The sequence below is a fragment of the Corylus avellana genome, chromosome 3 (genome assembly GCF_965113065.1).
Source record: "Corylus avellana chromosome 3, dhCorAvel1.hap1.2, whole genome shotgun sequence".
Classification (NCBI taxonomy): Eukaryota; Viridiplantae; Streptophyta; class Magnoliopsida; order Fagales; family Betulaceae; genus Corylus; species Corylus avellana.
In genome coordinates, this window is record NC_142492.1 from 19,328,482 (window position 1) to 19,348,016 (window position 19,535).

The 19,535-nt window shown below is 38.3% G+C and overlaps 1 pseudogene; it reads left to right on the forward strand.

Annotated features, from left to right (window-relative positions):
* The first annotated feature begins 1,749 nt into the window (after nt 1-1,749).
* Nucleotides 1,750-2,922, forward strand: LOC132174233 (uncharacterized; annotated as a pseudogene).
* The last annotated feature ends 16,613 nt before the right edge of the window (nt 2,923-19,535 follow it).

A 19,535-nucleotide genomic window follows, 5' to 3' on the forward strand; every position in this document is an offset into this window, starting at 1 on the left:
TGCATGCTTCCTTCCATAGCCTTTTTACACATGTCAATAAGCTTAGTTTATTTCTTATTTTATATCTCTCTCAGCTCTCCTTCCCCCCACTATATATATACCCAAGGTCTTCTCCTCCCCTCACGACCTCAGTAGCAGGTATTTTTAGTTTCTCTTTTAGCAACTCCCATTCTAGCATATATATATATGAATATTTTATTTAAAACTTTGACTAAAACTTTAAATACTCTTCTAAGTTCATCTTTACAATTTATTTCGGTGAAAGGACTACTCGACCCAACCCAGCGTCAAATCCAAGTAAGGGGACACAACACTAAAAACCCCAACAAATTTTTATTATAAATCTTTTGAAAAATGTTGGGAATTTTATAAAGAATCCACTTACATGATTTTTAATTGCACTTCCTTTCATATTTTAATGCCAAGTTTTATTCAATCATATTGTTTAAGAATTTTATATGTTACAATTACCATATTTCGTGATTTATGCATAATTGCAATTATGAATGAAAAGAGCTCTCAAAGTCATGGCACAGATAAGTTTACAGATCATATGAAATGTTATATGTGCATTCATGGCACAGTATATAGTTACAGATGAGTTTACAGATTATATGAAATATTGTATGTGCATTCATGTTAAAAATGTTTAACCCGAGACACGATTATAGTGACGATCGGTACCGCATAGGGTAGCATGGCAAACACACCGAAGGACGGTTACGAGAAGGTGTGTGCTACCGGCCAGGTGGCCTTCACCTAGGGAAGTTCCCAACCTGGTAGCTCTCCCCTATGATGACAAGATGAGCATATAGGTCCTTCAGGACAAGCCAACGTGCGCCGCTCACGGTAAATTTGTGGTGTCGGGTCAAAAGGGTAAAACAGTAGTTTTGAAAGAAAGTAAAATGAAGTGCTTGCATATCTCAGAAGTTACTTGCTATTTTTGTATTAATTGTCAATTATTTTATTATTGTGCATAATTGAGATTATAGCATAAATTCTGCATAGCATGTTTTATAGCATCTTGGTGTTGTGGCTACTTACTGAGTTGTCGAACTCACCCCATTTCCCTTTTATATTTTTTCAAATGTCGTTGTATATAATAGTGTTGAGAATGGGGCTGCCCGTAGGTGTTCTCATTTTTGAGGACCCTATTATATGGCCCTATGCTTGGGATACCTAGACCTACTGTTTTACGGAGCCGTAGGAGTGTGAGAGCTTGGGATTCCAATGGGTTGTAAAGATCAAGCCATTGTTGTGTGCAGGCTTTTGTTTTTTTGGTAAACTGCACAATTTTTGTTATGTATATATAGGAGAACACTTGACGCATGGGGAGGTTATAACCCCCTATAGTGGTCTATTTTGATTATGCCTTCTGACAGGGCTTGAAATGTTTGTTTGGATTCCCAGCTCATGTGTAAACGAAATTTTGTAAATGTTCATAGTAAAACACTAATCCTATATAACTTTTTGACTTCCTATCTTTACTTGCTACTTAGTATTAATGTAATGATCTCTGATAATTGTTCCTTAATTGTTGTGATTTTCTTTTAAGTTCGTGTTTTCCCTATTCACCTTATTCGGGGGCGTGACAAGTATGGTATCAGAGCCAAGTCAACTATGAGTTTGACTTGTATTTTTTTTTTTAACCTAGGAAATAACGTAGAAACCTAGGCTTAGGTTAGATTGTGTCACTACGCTTATGATTTTTGCAAGTAGTTAGATAGGAAACTCTACTTTTTGTTACGTTATAGAGTCATGGCAGAAGGAGGAGAAGGATCATCCCAAGGTTTGGAAGTTGAGGCTACTCTAGATATGGCTCAGATGTTTCAAGCTATGGCTAGGCAATTCGTCACAGCCATAACTGATCTTAGAAGAGAAGCACCCCGTGAGGATGAGCGCGGCTGCCCATTCAAACGCTTCGAGGGACTCCCCATTCCTCCGTTCAATGGGAAACGAGATCCTATGGAGTGCGAAAATTGGCTAACCGATGTGGAAGAAATTTTGCGACTTGCAGGTTGTACAGAAGAACAGAAAGTACAATACATTGATTTTCAACTGTCAGGTGAAGCCAGGCACTGGTGGACCACCAAGAAGGTATTACTGATTCAAGAACTAAGCAGGGAGGAAGCAATCTCTTGGCCGCGATTTCAGAAAGAATTTCTCCAACAATATTTTCCCAAGATTCTCAGGGACGTGAAGGCTCGAGAATTCATGGACCTCACCCAGGGAAATATGACAGTCGCCCAGTATGCTGGCCGCTTCAATGAATTGGCTCGCTTTGCTTCCTACCTGGTGGCGGATGAACAAAATCGAGTAAGGAAGTTTGAACAGGGCCTCAACCCACGAATCCATGAACGTGTTGTATGCTTTGCAATTCAAGATTTTGTGGAATTAGTCAACAAGGCCTCTTTAGCTGAGGAGAGCGTGAGGAGGAGTGCTTTGGCAATGGCGGAAACACGAAAGAGGGCTGCACCCCGACCAAATCAAAACCAAGCTGGACGGAAATGAAGACCGAACGGAAATAATCATGGAGTCAAACCCTTAGGGAATGGACCGAGTTCAGCCATCGGCGCGCCTTGTCCAAAATGCCAACTCCCCCACAACAGATTGTGTCGTACAGGGACTAATATGTGCTACCGATGCGGTCAGGCCGGTCACTTTGCAAGGGATTGCCCAAGGGCAAAAGGAGGTGCTGCATCACTACAGGCAAGGAATAATCGCATTCCACCCACTCCAGCCAGGGTTTATGCCCTCACACTAGGTGAAGGAGAAACGGAGAATGGAGTAATCACAGGTATTCTAACTCTCTTATTTGGCAAGGCTGTGGTTTTATTCGATTCTGAAACTACTCATTCTTTTATATCAGCTAAATATGCTAGGAGATTTTGTATTAATATAAAACCAATTGATGAGTGCTAAATATTGTATATTTGGGCCCCTTAACTTATGTTTGTTAAGCTCTTAGCTGTGTTAATTTCTGATGTTTTTGGTTAGTTTTGGTGTTTTAGTGATTTGCAGTTTGTTAAGAAAGAAATGCGGCTTTAAGGTGATATTTGCAACTCATTCCATTAATTCTAGGGCTTAAGACACTTCATGGAGCATTTGCAGCAAATTGGGATCGAGCGATGATTCGCACCCGATGAGTCCCACTAAAAAGTTCATATCTAGAGTTGTATAGCTCGGATTGAGATGATCTTGATGTCATTGGAAAGCTAACTCAAAGATATACAAAGTCATGTTTCACAAGAGTGGGCTAATTCCGACTGGAATTGTGCTCGAGCGCACGTTTAGTGCGATCGAGCACACTCGCGCCTTGTGCAGCAGGAAACTTGTTGCACGAGTTCGATCGAGCGCACTCGACCGACCTGGCAGCGCTGAAACCCTAAAATTAACTTATAAATATCATTCTTTTCCATTGTAAACGTACGGAGACGCGCCGGGGGCGCCGTTCTTGGTCGTTTTTCGTGTTCTCTGGGTTTTTGTAGCTTGGAACTCGAATTCTTTTGTAAGTTTTTAATTTTAATGAAGTAATTTAGTTTCTTTATGATTTATTTTGTCATGAGAGACTAATTCTTCAACTAAGGTTGAAGATGAAGCCTCGTCATTGATAAACATACATGTTCTTGTCGTTTTATATATACAATTAGACTATTTTATAAAAGTGTTGTTCAAAAGCCAATTCAACAGTTTGATTAAGTTTAATTGATTAAATGTTGGTTTTATACTCATGTTTAATTTAATATTCATTGTGTTTCGTCTGGGGGTACATCGAATGATTGGATTGAGACTAATATCCATTGTGATTTACGGATATAGTGGATGATTTGATCTCAATTAAATATTCGTTGTGATTCTTTTAACGGATGGATTCATCGAATGATTTAATTTGCGTGGTTACAACTTTTGAACAATGTATTTGGATTGACTATTGTATACATAAAATGCAAGACATGTTGTTTGACTTGGCGAGGGGGATTCGGAAACCTTAGTAATTTGCCATTACTTGTTTTCAAATTGTTTAGTTTAGTTTATGCTTTTTGCACGACAAAAATACGCAACTTGGAACTAGGTTAAGATAAAATTGGTTTAAACTAGAAAATTTATTTTTGCAAACACGACTCCCTGTGGGTTCGACCTTGCACTTGCACATACACTTTACTGCACATGACTCATGCACTTGCGAGTACAATTAAATTTGTACATCACCAATGGAAGTAGGAGTACTAGTATCTACCCCGGTAGGCAAATCAGTGTTATGTAGGAAAATAGTCTTGGGTTGCCCAATTCTTATTGAGGGAAGAACCCTCACGGCTAATTTGATAGTGTTCGATATGGAAGGGTTCAATATTATCCTCGGAATGGATTGGTTATCAAACAATCATGCCATCATTGATTGCCACAACAAAGAGATAATTTTCAGATTTCCAATTGACTCCGAATTCAAATTTGTGGGAACCAAGGTGGGTGTTACTCCACAACTAATTTCAGCAACACAAGCCAAGCAATTATTACTAGAAGGATGTCAAGTCTACCTAGCATGCTTAAAGGAGTCGCCTCAAGAGGAGAGAAAAATGGAGGAGATAACCGTGGTGCAAGAATTTCTTGATGTCTTTCCAGGACTTCCTCCTGGCAGAGAAATAGAATTTTGTATTGATTTAATTCCGGGAGCAGCTCCAATATCCAAGGCACCCTACAGGATGGCACCAGTAGAATTAAAAGAATTGAAGACCCAGCTACAAGAATTGTTAGACAAAGGGTTCATACACCCTAGCGTATCACCATGGGGAGCGCCTATGAAAAAGAAGGATGGTACTTTTCGGATGTGTATTGACTACTGGGAACTTAACAAAATCACCATAAAAAATAGATATCCACTACCTCACATAGACGATTTGTTTGACCAGCTGAAGGGTGCTCTGATTTTCTCGAAGATCGACCTTCGTTCAGGGTATCACCAGTTGAGGATAAGGAGAGAAGATATTTCCAAGACGGCTTTCCACACCCGATATGGCCATTATGAGTATTTGGTAATGCCATTTGGATTAGCTAACGCCCCAGCAGCATTCATGGACCTGATGAATCGAGTATTCCATGATTTATTAGATCAATTCGTAGTGGTGTTCATTGACGATATCTTAATCTACTCCAAAAGCTTGAAAGAACATGAAGACCATTTGAGGTGTGTTTTGCAAAGGCTTAGAGAAAAACAGTTGTTCGCAAAGTTCTCAAAGTGCGAGTTTTGGTTGGATAGAGTCACTTTTCTCGGGCATGTAGTATCGAAAGACAGTATCTCAGTAGACCCCAAGAAAGTTGAAGCTATAGTAAATTGGGAGAGACCCACCAATGTACATGAAATCAGAAGTTTCTTGGGTCTGGCTGGCTATTATCGGCGTTTTGTAGAAGGTTTTTCAAAATTGTCTGGACCGCTAACTGCTCTGACAAGAAAGAATGCTCGTTTCTTGTGGACTGATGAATGTGAGCAAAGTTTTCAAGAACTAAAATGGCGGTTGGTAACTGCTCCAATCTTAACGCTTCCATCAGAATCTTGTGGATTTGTTATTTATAGCGACGCTTCCAGAAAGAGGCTTGGCTGCGTCCTCATGCAAAATGACAGAGTAGTAGCATATGCCTCTCGACAACTTAAAAGTTATAAGCTGAACTATCCCACCCATGATTTGGAACTTGCTGCAGTAGTTTTTGCATTAAAAATCTGGAGACATTATCTTTACGGGGTGAAGTGCGAAATTTATACAGATCACAAGAGTCTTAAATACTTATTCACGCAGAAGGAACTGAATTTAAGGCAGAGGCGATGGCTGGAGCTAATAAACGACTATGACTGTGTAATTAATTACCACCCCGGGAAAGCCAACGTGGTTGTAGATGCCGTAAGCAGAAAATCAAAAAGTGCGATAGCATGTTTAAAAGCCTTGCCCCATAATCTAAAGATGGACATTGAGAGGCTCGATATGGAGATCGTGATAGGAGAGGTAAAAGCATTAATGGCGAAACTCAAGATTAAATCCACACTACTGGAGGATATCCACGTGGCTCAAGAAAAAGATGAAGAGATCATTCAAATTAAAGAGAAAGCCAACAAAGGTCGGATCTTGGGTTTTGGTACCACATCAAATGGTTTGTTCAGATACCAGAATAGAGTTTGTGTGCCTAATAATGAGGAGATAAAGAAGCTAATATTGGAAGAAGCACACGTCTCACCATATACAGTACACCCAGGAGGCACTAAGATGTATCGGGATCTTAACGAACGTTTTTGGTGGAATGGAATGAAGCGGGACATTGCCAAATTTGTAGGGCGATGCTCGACATGTCAACAAATTAAAGCAGAACATCAAAGACCTGCAGGACCACTGCAACCTTTAGAAATACCGGTGTGGAAATGGGAAGCAATAGCCATGGACTTTTTAGTGGGGTTACCACGAACTCAGGCGGGATACGATGCAATATGGGTGATTGTGGATAGTTGACTAAAGCCGCTCACTTTATTCCAATAAAGGTGAGATACTCACTGGAGAAGCTAGCGGAACTGTATTTACAGGAGATTGTTCGATTACATGGGGTACCTATATCAATAGTGTCAGATAGAGATCCTTGTTTCACATCAAGATTTTGGAAGAGTCTACAAGAAGCAATGGGGACTAAGTTGAGATTTAGCACTGCATACCATCCTCAGACGGACGGACAGTCAGAGAGGACCATCCAAACATTAGAGGACATGTTACGAGCCTGTGTACTAGATTTCAGTGGTAGCTGGGCACGCTATCTTCCTTTGGTGGAATTCGCTTACAATAACAGCTATCAAGCAAGCATTGGAATAGCTCCATATGAAGCATTGTACTGACGAAAATGTTGATCCCCACTTTATTGGGATGAGCTTGGAGAACGGAGAATTTTAGGACCAGATATTGTGCAGGATACCATAGATAAAGTTGCTTTAATTCGGCAAAGATTGTCAGCAACTCAAGACCGACAGAAAAGCCATGCAGATATACGTCGAAGAAGCTTGAAATTTGCAGAAGGCGATAACGTGTTTCTTAGAGTGGCACCAATGAAGGGAGTCGCTAGATTTGGTAAGAAAGGGAAGTTGAACCCTCGCTTCATCGGATCGTTTGAAATTCTGGAGAAAGTAGGTCATGTGACCTACCGTATAGCCTTACCTCCGGGAGTTGCAAACATACATAATGTCTTTCATGTCTCTATACTGAGAAAATACATCCCTGACCCTTCCCACGTGATTCAATATGAACCTTTGCAGTTACAAGGAGATTTGGCATATGAAGAGGTTCCGGTAAAATTATTAGATCACAAGGTCCAAGAGCTACGTACGAAAAGCATTCCACTAGTAAAAGTTTTGTGGAGGAATCATGAAATCGAAGAAGCGTCATGGGAATTAGAAGATGAGATACGCAAAAAGTACCATTTTCTGTTTGCTGAGAACTATTAGAATATGAGGTATGCACTAACGGATAGATTTATGTTTTTGATTACTATTGCTATATGGTGCTTTTATATAGACTAAACAAATTCCGATGACGGAATTTTTATAAGTGGGGGAGAATGTGACATCCTATAAATTTTATAGATTAAAATAAAATTATAAAGCATTTTGTTTATATATATATATATATATATATATATATGAGGACTCTTTTAGTTAGGAGAATATTAGTGGGGTTGTTAGCCTATTAAATATTTGGGAGCTTTTAGATTTATTACTTAATAATAATAATTATTATTTAAAAAAAAAAAAAGAGGCGTAGCCTCCAAGCCATCAACGTGTCCTACCCTTTTTGAAGGTGCCATGTGTTTTCATGCAAGCCTCCACGTAAGGAGTATGTGTCCTCTTGCATGCTTCCTTCCATAGCCTTTTTACACATGTCAATAAGCTTAGTTTATTTCTTATTTTATATCTCTCTCAGCTCTCCTTCCCCCCACTATATATATACCCAAGGTCTTCTCCTCCCCTCACGACCTCAGTAGCAGGTATTTTTAGTTTCTCTTTTAGCAACTCCCATTCTAGCATAGTAGTGGTAAGTCCCCTTCTCTATTATTATTATTTTTTATTTTATTTTCTTGAAAGAAATTTAGGATAAGTTAGTATTTGCTTTTTATGGGTATTTTAGGATTCTTGTATGGGTGGTTATTTATGGAGTTTGACTCTTATTATTGAAATGTTAGTTTATATATATATATATATATATATATATATATATATATATATATATATATATATTTTGTTTAGACAGATTTTTGTAATTAAATATTATACATCCATGATAATGATAATAGCAATAGTAAATTTTTTATACGTCTAAGACTTATTGGATAAATGATTAGCACCTCACATATGTATATATATAAATACATATAGTCATGTTGTTTTGTATATATATATATATATATATATATATATATATATATATATATATATGTATATGTATATGTAGCATTTTTTTCTATATATATATTTACACGTACACAGTATTTTTTTTGGGGGGGGGGGGGGGGCGGGCGGGAAGAGGGGGGGGAAGACTATATATATATATATATATATATATTTATATAGGGGGGGGGGGGGGCAAGACTATATATATATATATAGTCTTGCCCCCCCCCCCCCCCCCCTATATAAATATATATATATATATATATATAGTCTTCCCCCCCCCCCCCCCCCAAAATACTATATATATATATATATATATATATATAGTCTTTCCCCCCTATAGTCATTATAATATCCACTTTGTGCGGCATTATTGGGTTGGTAATTAGAATCTATAAATATCTATGCTATAGTTTGGATAAGATTTTGTTTGATCTTTAAAGATATATATGGATATTGTAGACTAGATTTCATGCATCACGAGAGACTAAGTAGATATATATAGCAATTTTTGAATAAAGTTCTTGTCATGTGCAGTGATTCTAAGTAAATATGTATATGTATATATATACATACCTGTGCAATTACACATGGGGACCGTACACCCACACACACACACACACACACACATATATATATATATATATATGAATATTTTATTTAAAACTTTGACTAAAACTTTAAATACTCTTCTAAGTTCATCTTTACAATTTATTTAGGTGAAAGGACGACTCGACCCAACCCAGCATCAAATCCAAGTAAGGGGACACAACACCAAAAACCCCCAACAAATTTTTATTATAAATCTTTTGAAAAATGTTGGGAATTTTGTAAAGAATCCACTTACATGATTTTTAATTGCACTTCCTTTCATATTTTAATGCCAAGTTTTATTCAATCATATTGTTTAAGAATTTTATATGTTACAGTTACCATATTTCATGATTTATGCATAACTGCAATTATGAATGAAAAGAGCTCTCAAAGTCATGTCACATATGAGTTTACAGATCATATGAAATGTTATATGTGCATTCATGGCACAGTATACAGTTATAGATGAGTTTACAGATTATATGAAATATTGTATGTGCATTCATGTTAAAAATGTTTAACCCGAGACACGATTATAGTGACGATCGGTACCGCATAGGGTAGCATGGCAAGCACACCGAAGGACAGTTACGAGAAGGTGTGTGCTACCGGCCAGGTGGCCTTCACTTAGGGAAATTCCCAATCTAGTAGCTCTCCCCTGTGGCAACAGGATGAGCATATAGGTCCTTTGGGACAAGCCAACGTGCGCCGCTCACTGTAAATTTGTGGTGTCAGGTCAAAAGGGTAAAACAGTAGTTTTGAAAGAAAGTAAAAGGAAGTGCTTGCATATCTCAGAAGTTACTTGCTATTTTTGTATTAATATTTTATGATTGTGCATAATTGAGATTATAGCATAAATTCTGCATAGCATGTTTTATAGCATCTTGGTGTTGTGGCTACTTACTGAGTTGTCGAACTCACCCCTTTTACCTTTTATATTTTTTCAGATGCCGTTGTATATAATAGTGTTGAGAATGGGGCTGCCCGTAGGTGTTCTCATTCTTGAGGACCCTATTATATGGCCCTATGCTTGGGATACCTGGACCTACTGCTTTGCAGACCCATAGGAGTGTTAGAGCTTGGGATTCCAATGGGTTGCAAAGATCAAGCCATTGTTGTGCAGAATTTTGTTTTTTTTGTAGACTGCACAATTTTTGTTATGTATATATAGGAGAACACTTGACGCATGGGGAGGCTATAACCCCCTATAGTGGTCACTTTTGATTATGCCTCCTGACAGGGCTTGAAATGTTTGTTTGGATTCCCAGCTCATGTGGAAATGAGATTTTGTAAATGTTCATAGTAAAACACTAATTCTATATAACTTTTTGACTTCCTATCTTTACTTGCTACTTAGTATTAATGTAATGATCTCTGATAATTGTTCCTTAATTGTTGTGATTTTCTTTTAAGTTCGCGTTTCTCCTATTCACCTTATTCGGGGGCATGACAGATACATTGCAAATTTTTAAACATTGGAGGTTCAAATTGAAAATTGGGATATATATATATATATATATATATATATATATATATATATATATATATATATATATATATATATATATATATATATAAGGATCGTGTTCTACCCCCAAATCAAACACATAAGCATTTTATATAACTAAATTAAATAATTATGCTCAATATTAAACCATCAAAGCTATAGAAACATCCACACAACCAAAACACAAGATTTGTTGAAGTATAAAACCGTTTGAACCAATCAAAGGGAAAAACCATTCTGGGGCTGCCAAACCTAGTAAATCACTACATGAAGATCCAGATTACAGACATTAGAAATATTCACAAACCCCTGCAATTCTCTAGACTCTGTAAGATCAACAAACCTCTAGCTTGTCTTCCTAGCTCAACAATTTTCATGGAGTGATTTCCTTACCGACCTTTCGATAGACTTCTTTGTAGTTGAACGATGTATATAGTGTGATTTGAAATCAACAACTAAAAACCCCAAGTGGTTGAAAGCTTCAAGCTTTTTAGGAAATCCACTTGGTACAATAATGGTGAAGCATGGAAGAAAGCTTCACAACCATCAAGAGGGGGAAAGCAACGATGGCTTTCAACCAATCCCTCTTGGATCAAAATAGAGAAATAATCATCCTTCTCTAAAGACTCTACCTTTGGAATTTCATGGTTAGAGGTCTAACCTTCCCAAATGAGCACCATCTTCTCTATATAGAAAGAGAAAGGGCAAACTTGTTATAAAGCTGAAAAGTCATTTGGAGAAACAAACCAATCAGGGTATCTTGGCCATAAATTTTTCATCCAAGCTCCAAATGATGCAAACACAATGGCTCGGAAAATATCTTTCCCTAATCTACAACTTTGTCTCTAAGGATCTTTTTCCAATCCAGACGTTTGTTAGGTCAAAAAGGGCTTTAAATTTTCTGCAGGAACCAGCTGAGTTATGACAGGAATTCAGCTCCGTCATGATGAGATTTGGGCAGTAACTTACTGCTAGCATGTCAGAAGCACGTCATGACGCCCAAGTGACGGGGAATTTCATTCCTAAGTGACCCAATCACTTCCAAGTGATGCCCAAAGGATGTTTGGGTGCCGGAACATTGTAGAACACTTTGTAAACACATCAAATGCTTTTTCACGAGCAATGAGAAGATAAATCATGGAAGAAAACCAAGTTACCATAGATACTACATCTCACATCTTGATAGGCATCCATCAGAGAACGAAATCCTTCTTCACGTCTTAACGGGAAATGAATCGCGTCATGATGTGGAGAGTCAAACCTTTGCATTCCTGTCACATCCATGTTCTAACATGCCATCCAACGGAATAGCCAAGAGCAAATCACATAGTCCCGTCATGAGCCTGTCTTGACTCCCATCTGACGAGAAAGCCGAGAGCTCTTCACTGAGTTCGGTTATAAGCCCGTCCTGACGCCCCTTTGATGAGAAAGCCCAAAGCTCTTCTTGAAGTCTCGTCACGAGCCCGTCCTGACGCCTTCATAATGCGAAACACAAAGAACACTACTAATCATACAATCTTCACCCTAACACTTGTGGAAGGAATGAGAAATACAAACAAAATGTTTTGATCATTGAATAAGGCCAAAATAAACCTAACATATATATGTGTTCAAATATATGTATATATGAAGTGACCCAAATAATTAACTAAGCTTGGATACATTAGATAGAGGATTAATTGGACATTTGGGTCACTAGGGACAACTGGAGGGTCATTTTGGAAATTTTGGACTTTTTGGCTAAACGCTCATCTGGGGGACCACATGAACGTTCGCCTGTAAATAGTACACGAACCTTCGTGTGGGGACTGGCCGAACGTTCGTTGAATTTTGGTTGACCACTGGATATTGCCCGAGCATACGACTGTAACCCTTAAACCGCTGGGTAAATAGTATGCGAACGTATAAAGCTGTAGTACTGAACGTTCACTGCTTTTTAGAATTGCTCCTGTGGAGAACACACCATTTTCTATCTATAAATACCTCACCTCACTTGACCCCTATGCTTCATTTCACCCTTGTTGCCCTCTGAAACCTCTGTGTTGAGTGTCTTTGTGAGTTATGAGAATTCTTGAAGGAAGAGAAGTGATTTTTTGAGGCCTTGCTTCAAGAAGGTAACCTTTTGAGCTTAAGTTTGTTCCTTACGTAGTCGTTATATCGCTTTTCCTAGTGAGCTTAGTTGTTGGTTTGAGCTTCTAGTTAGGTTGTTGTCTTTAATCTTGGTTTAAGCTTGGTTTAGCATTTCATTCTTGTTGAACATATTTCTTTATGTATGAAGATGTTGTTTTGGGTTAGGAAGTGTTAGGAACCCTTTTGTAGCCTTACTTTGTGTACCAAACATGCATTTTACAACTCTCATGAAATACATTTTGTTGCATTATGAACTGTATCATTTGTGACAATGTACTACTTAATAAGATAATGGGATGATGAGACTGGTAATAGCATGTATGTAAAATACGGACAAGATTAATTGCATCCTATGACATGGTACATTAGTATGTGTAGGATAACGGCCACGAGCTTACTATACATGTTAACTCTGTGGTCAAATGTGTGTGTGTGGATGTGATATATAGGCCTTGGATCCAATGGTTATTTTATGACCGGCGCAGCCTTAACGAGCAGGTCACTACAGGGCGTACATCATTAGTAGTGTGGGCCACCCGAGGTCAGACTCGGTCGGGCTACTAGTGTTATGGACAGTAGCATACAATGGTCGGGGCACCGGAATTATATTACAGGTTCTTCAGGATAGTGCCAACCCTACTGAGAAGGGGTAATATCTTGAGTAGACCATATAGTTGAATTATCATTGATTCACATGATTATAACATAAATTATACCTATACTGCATTCATAGATAACTGTCATACTTAAAATGTTGCATACTTTACCAAACGGAGTTCATCACTAAATGGCACTAGTACTGTGTGTATTATTACTCACTAAGTCTTTGGACTTACTGATAAGCACTGAATGCTGCACATTCAAGCCCCTTAACTCGCTTATGTTAATTCATTAGCATTGTTATTTGTTTAATTTTGTTTTGTTTTTGTGTTTCAGGGTTTATACGACAGATGCAAGAATTCTAGCGGAAATTGGGCTTAAAGGACACTTTGGAAGCATACTAGCAGCCATAGGATCGAGCACACTAGCCAAGGGCTTGAGCGCACCTGCGCTCGAGCGCCCCACTAGCTAGACTCGATCGCACTTACGCTCGAGCGCATCACTGCCTAAGCTTGAGTGCACATATGCTCGAGTGCACTTCCCTTGGGCACAAGCGCACTCGGGCATACAACACACGACATTAGTCCTTTTCCACCTTGGATTGGGTTTTCAGTCTCTTACTTGGACTAGGAGACTGGTGTAATACCCCGACTTTTTAAATCGTTTTAAAAAGAGTTTTAAACCCTTACTCAACAAGTTAATAGCCTTCTAACTCAGCCCTAAACTGAAAACGCTAAGCTATCTCACAATAACCCAAAGCCCTCACACTTAACCATAAAGCCTTGAAGCAAAGCCAAACACCACCCTTACTGACCGTACGTATGCCCAGTAGTACAGTATATACGCTCGTCTTTAGTATCGGACATACACTAGGGGACCACCGGATGTACGCACTTGTCTTTAGTAACTGACGTACGCCAGGGAACCACTAGACGTACGCTCTTGTCTTTAGTACCAGATGTATGCCAGGGGACCACCGAATGTACACTACTTTTAGGTTGACCACTGGTTAATGACTGTACATACAATGCACCCTTTGGACCATTGAATAAATAGTACTGGACGAACGCCCCAATAGTACCTAACGTACGCTGCTTTTCAAGGTAGTTGGTAGCGCCCTCAGCTTTTCTGGCCTATAAATACCAACCCCCTCTTCGTCCCTTGAACTCATTTTCCGCCCCTAGGCTCTCTGTAACCACCAAATGTGAGTGTTCTTGTGAGTTTAGAGGATTTGGGTAGAATGAAGGAAGCTTGTGCTCTTGCCATTTCCTAAGGTAACCTCTTGCCCATTTTTATACTCTCAATATAGCTTTATTAATGTTGTGAGTTTTCAAAAGACACTATATCAAGCTTTTTACTCCTTTCCTTACGAACCAAGAATGTTTTCAGAAGAGTTTCAAAAGTTTCCTTGATTCCTTGTATTGCATGATGATTGAGTTTTTACATTTAGTCAATGGCCTAGAAGGGATACAGTAGCCTATAGATTTTGTAGAAACCTTAAAACACCATTTGGAGCTTTTGATGAATTGCCTAACTCACTGATTGGACGTATGCTCTAGAGCCTGGATGTACGGCCAGAAAGCTAGGCACCTGCCCTTTAGCCCCACTCACGTGTATTTTAGAGTCTAGCAATCATTTTTTATTAGATGTTAAGTGCCAAAATATTCATATTTTAGCCCTTAAACTTATATGTGTTAAATCCTTAAGTGTTATTAATTTATGCTATTTTAGTTTTTTTATGTGTTTTCCATGCTTTTGTAGGCTTTTGGAAAAGAAGGAAGTAAATCTGGAAGATTTGGGCTCAAAGAGAGAATTTAGGAAAAGTTGGAGTTTTTGGTAGTACGAGCGATCACAGGAGACCTACGATTGAGCACACACGGGCTGCGATCGATCGCACCCATGCGTTGGAGAACAATGAGCTGCGGCCAAACTCACATTTTCCTTCCATATTAGGGTTTTTCAAGTCCCACTTGTAATAGGACTAAACCCTACGAATTTTCTAGGTTTACTAGTGTAACAAGGACTTCTAAAACCCTATAAATAGACCTCTATACCTTGAGAATAATCATCCTCGAATAGACACAACTTTGGGGAGAGGAATTGAAGGCTACTTCTAGGAGCGGTTTTCGGTTCTTTCTTTCCATTTTCTTTTTTAGTTTTATTTTAATTATTAACTCTTAATGAGGGCTAGATTGAAGCCCTAATTATGTTTATTTAATATTTTAATATTGTCACCTTTGTAATAATCATATTGTGTTGCTTAACTTGATTAATTCCTGTTTTCTTGAATTCCTCATATGTATGTGATTGGCCATTATATGCATGTGGTATGGACTAGTTAATTAAATCAATTTGGATGATCGAGTCTTGGATTTAATAAGAGCAACAAAAGATATCCACACCGGGTTCTTGGGTTAATGAACATGGAAAACCGGGAGTAGACACTCATACTCTAGGCCTCATGTATTTGTCGATTTCTACAAATTTATACTTTCTTAAAGAATAATTTAGTAGACACCCATGCTAAATCTTTTAAGAAAGAAAAGAATTAGAGTAGACACCCATGCCTAATTCGTTGCTTAGGAAAATTAATAGCTTAAGGAGTAGACACCCATACCCTTAGGTTGGCAAACATTAAGTATTCATAATATGATTGGATCATTGGCATATTGTTATATTATCAAAGTATGATTAGTGGTAGATATCAAAGCCCTGCCCTTACCTTTTCATTTATCTTTATATCTTTTTATTTCTTTTTTACAATATCAATTTAGTGACAATTTGATATTTTTATCAATTCTAAAACAAGATCAACAATCCTCGTGGGATCGATCTCGTACTTGTTGCACTATACTATTGTTTGATCTTGTACACTTGCAAGTAAAACGTACTAAATATTATCTATTAATTTATGTAGTATTTGGCACAACAAGTTTTTGGCGCCGTTGCCGAGGATTGTTTGATTTTGTTTGGAATTTTTTTCCCTTAATTTATTTTTGTTTTAAATTTTTCTGTTTTTCTAGTTTTTTCCACAGTTCCTGTTCTACCTCTGGAGGTAGGCTCGAGCACCCAACTAGGGCGATCGAGCGCACCCGTGCATTTGAGCGCACCTCACGGTGCAATCGAGCGCACATTCGGATAGCAGCATAGTTACTTTACTAATTATAGATCTATTTTTTTTTTCTTTTCTTTCATGCAGGGTCATTCTAGTCTGCATTTTCATAAGTTTTTATTTTTAATTTTGTTTGTATTTCCCTTTTAATTTTAACTTCTTTTTTGTTATTTTATTTTTGTTTTCACATATGTGGGGAAACATTCCAACACCCCATAGACCATGTTCATTTTGCCATGACCCTTATCACCATGTTAGAAATTGTCCCTCACTAAGACAAATTTCTAATGATTTTCTTGGGCATATGAATACATCGGGGAACGACTGCTATTGTGATTCTTATAACCCGTCATAGAGCCAACAAGTCTAATTTCTCATGGCAAGCTCAAGCTCCTGGAATTTCAGCACCACAACTTCATGAAGAGGAGCCATCTCCACAGTTATATGGTCAATCTTATTCCTGTCTTAGCCCTAGTTTGAGGCAATCCATTTTCAAGATAGTAGCTCATGAAGAGGAACCATCTCCCATATATGACTATTCATATTCCTCTACACCTCAACAATACCAAGAAGAGATACGTCCTCCGAAGAATTCTGGATTAGAAGAAGCGCATGCTAGTTTAGAAGAAACATTGTCAGCCTTTCTTAGCCACAGCAAGGCCTGTAATCAACGATTGCAATCCACCATGGCCAAGACAGAGGGTTACTTCAAGCAAATATCAGATATACTTAAAGAAGAAGAAGATGAAGAAGAAGAGTGTCAAAGTCAGTTGGTGGCCAATCCTAATGAGCACTACATGGAGGATGAGTGTACTTACTATCATGAGCAAACAACCACCACACCTGGGAATGAAGAAACTATTGAGGAGAGTTTTTGTGAGCCAAGTCTTGAGGATCCGATAGGAGAGCGTTTTGATCAAATTGGAGGTGACCTAGACCTGGACAAGCTACTTGAGCATGCTGAAACTTCTAATGAGCCAAGTCTTAAGGATCCTTTGGGAGAGTGCTTTGATGAATTTGGAGGTGACCTTGACCTCGACAAGCTACTAGAGTATGCTGAGACTTCTAATAAGCCAAGTCTTGAGGATCCATTGAATGAGCGTTTTAATCAATTTGAGTTTGACCTGGATCTTGACAAGTTCCTCAAGCAAGCTGAGATGTCTAGTGATACATGAGCAAGTTGAGGCCTTATTGGATTCCACTCTTAAGAACAACAAGGTGGAAGAAGAAGATGAGCAAACTGAGGTTCTAGAGGAGCTACATCGGGAAAAGGAAGAGAGCACTGAAACTTCTTCAACTTCAACTCCTATTCCCGAATTACCAAGAATCCAAGAGAGAAGTCTGTTGGGGTTATGTGATGAGCAAATTGAGGACATCAAGATAGATGAATTCCCTAAGTATTATCCAATTCATGATTCCCTCCCGGATGAGAAACGGTTGGAGAAAACTCAAAGTGGTCCTCCCCGATCTATAAACAATTGGAATCACTATGCAATAGAAAAAAAATTCATTCCCTTTGGTGCAAGAGAAGGAAAGACTGGTGTTTCAAGTTTAAAGTACCACAGACTGGTTGAAGACGTTAAACTTAGCGCTAATGAGAGGCACCCCATAGCATATCCTTTTTATTTTCCTGTTTGTTTTATTTTTCTGTTGATTATTTTTAGTTTCGTTTTGTTTTCCCTTTGTTACTTTAGTGTTTTAATTTTCAGAAACAAGTGTACTTCAGTTCAAGTTTGAGGGTGTGCTATGAGCCATGCTATTCCAAACATGTCATCCATCTCCCGAGTAAGATCTTTCCATGTTATACACACATTGGGGACAATGTGTTATATATATATATATATATATATATATATATATATATATATATATATATTGTGATTTGATTTTATTGGTGAGCTTAAAATTTTGAACACATGCTCTGATAATTGAATTTTTAAGTTTAGTTACTTGCTTAGGATAGTTGAGAATTCACATGTCTGATCTGATCTTACACAAGCACATTAGCACATAATTTGTGGGGTATGGCATGAAGTCTAATGTGTGTGTTTCTATGTCTTGGGTGAAACTGGATGATTTATTAGATGGACACTTTGGCAATATATATATATACATATTTCTCTTCAAATCCTCAATGCATTGACTCAAGGAGTTCTTGCATCTTAAGGAGTTCTTTGATCTATGCAAGTTGCAGCACATCCAAGGCCTAACTCCGGAGAGACTCAAGTTAGTCCTCTTTCCTTTCTTTTTGAAAGATAATGCTAAACTATGGTATAATTCTTTGCCTGTAGATTCCATCCATACTTGGGAAGAATTTGCCACCAAGTTCCTGAAGAAGTTTTTCCCAGCTCAAAAGACTAGACAGCTTAAAAGGGAACTTCAACTGTTCCAACAAAGAGATGGAGATCTTTTCTTTGAGGCATGGGATCACTTCAATTCATTGCTTCTAAAGTGCTCACATCACAACATCCCTCAAGATGATCAGGTACAAATTTTCTATGAAGGCTTAGATGATACTAACAAAGGGATGGTTGACTCAACTTGTGGAGCAGCACTTATGGAAAAGAGTAGTGAGGAAGCCATGGAGCTTTTTGAAACACTAAGTGAGCATTCCCAGCAACTCTGCTATAGAGGAAGGCGAGGACTAAAAAGTAAAGGCATGTATGAAGTAAACTTCAATGGTGGGTCTCCAAATCAGATGGTTGCTGTGGTAAGGAAGCTAGATATGATTGTCAAAGCCATGACTGCTCAGAACATCTCACCTGTTCAAAAAGACATGCCAATCCAGGTATGTGCTATATGTTCTCTTTTTTATCACACTACTGAGACGTGTCCTTTATCTCCATTTGTATATCAAGAAGAGGTGAATTATGTGGGGCAAAACAATTACCCTAAACAATCCATACTCCAACACCTACAATCCAGGGTGGCACAACCACCCCAATTTCTCATGGAGTAACAATCAAGGACAGCAGAAGGGTCCCTAACAAGCAGTCTTACCAGTTCAAGAGCCAAAGAAGAATGACTTGGAGAGTATTGTACATCAATTTGTGATTGCGCAGCAACAAACCAATGCCAAGCATGAGCAGTCCATTCAAAGGACTGAGCAAGCTATCCAAAGACTGGAAGTACAAATGGGGCAAATGGCAAAAGAGCTGAGTGAAAGAAAGCAGGGTGAATTT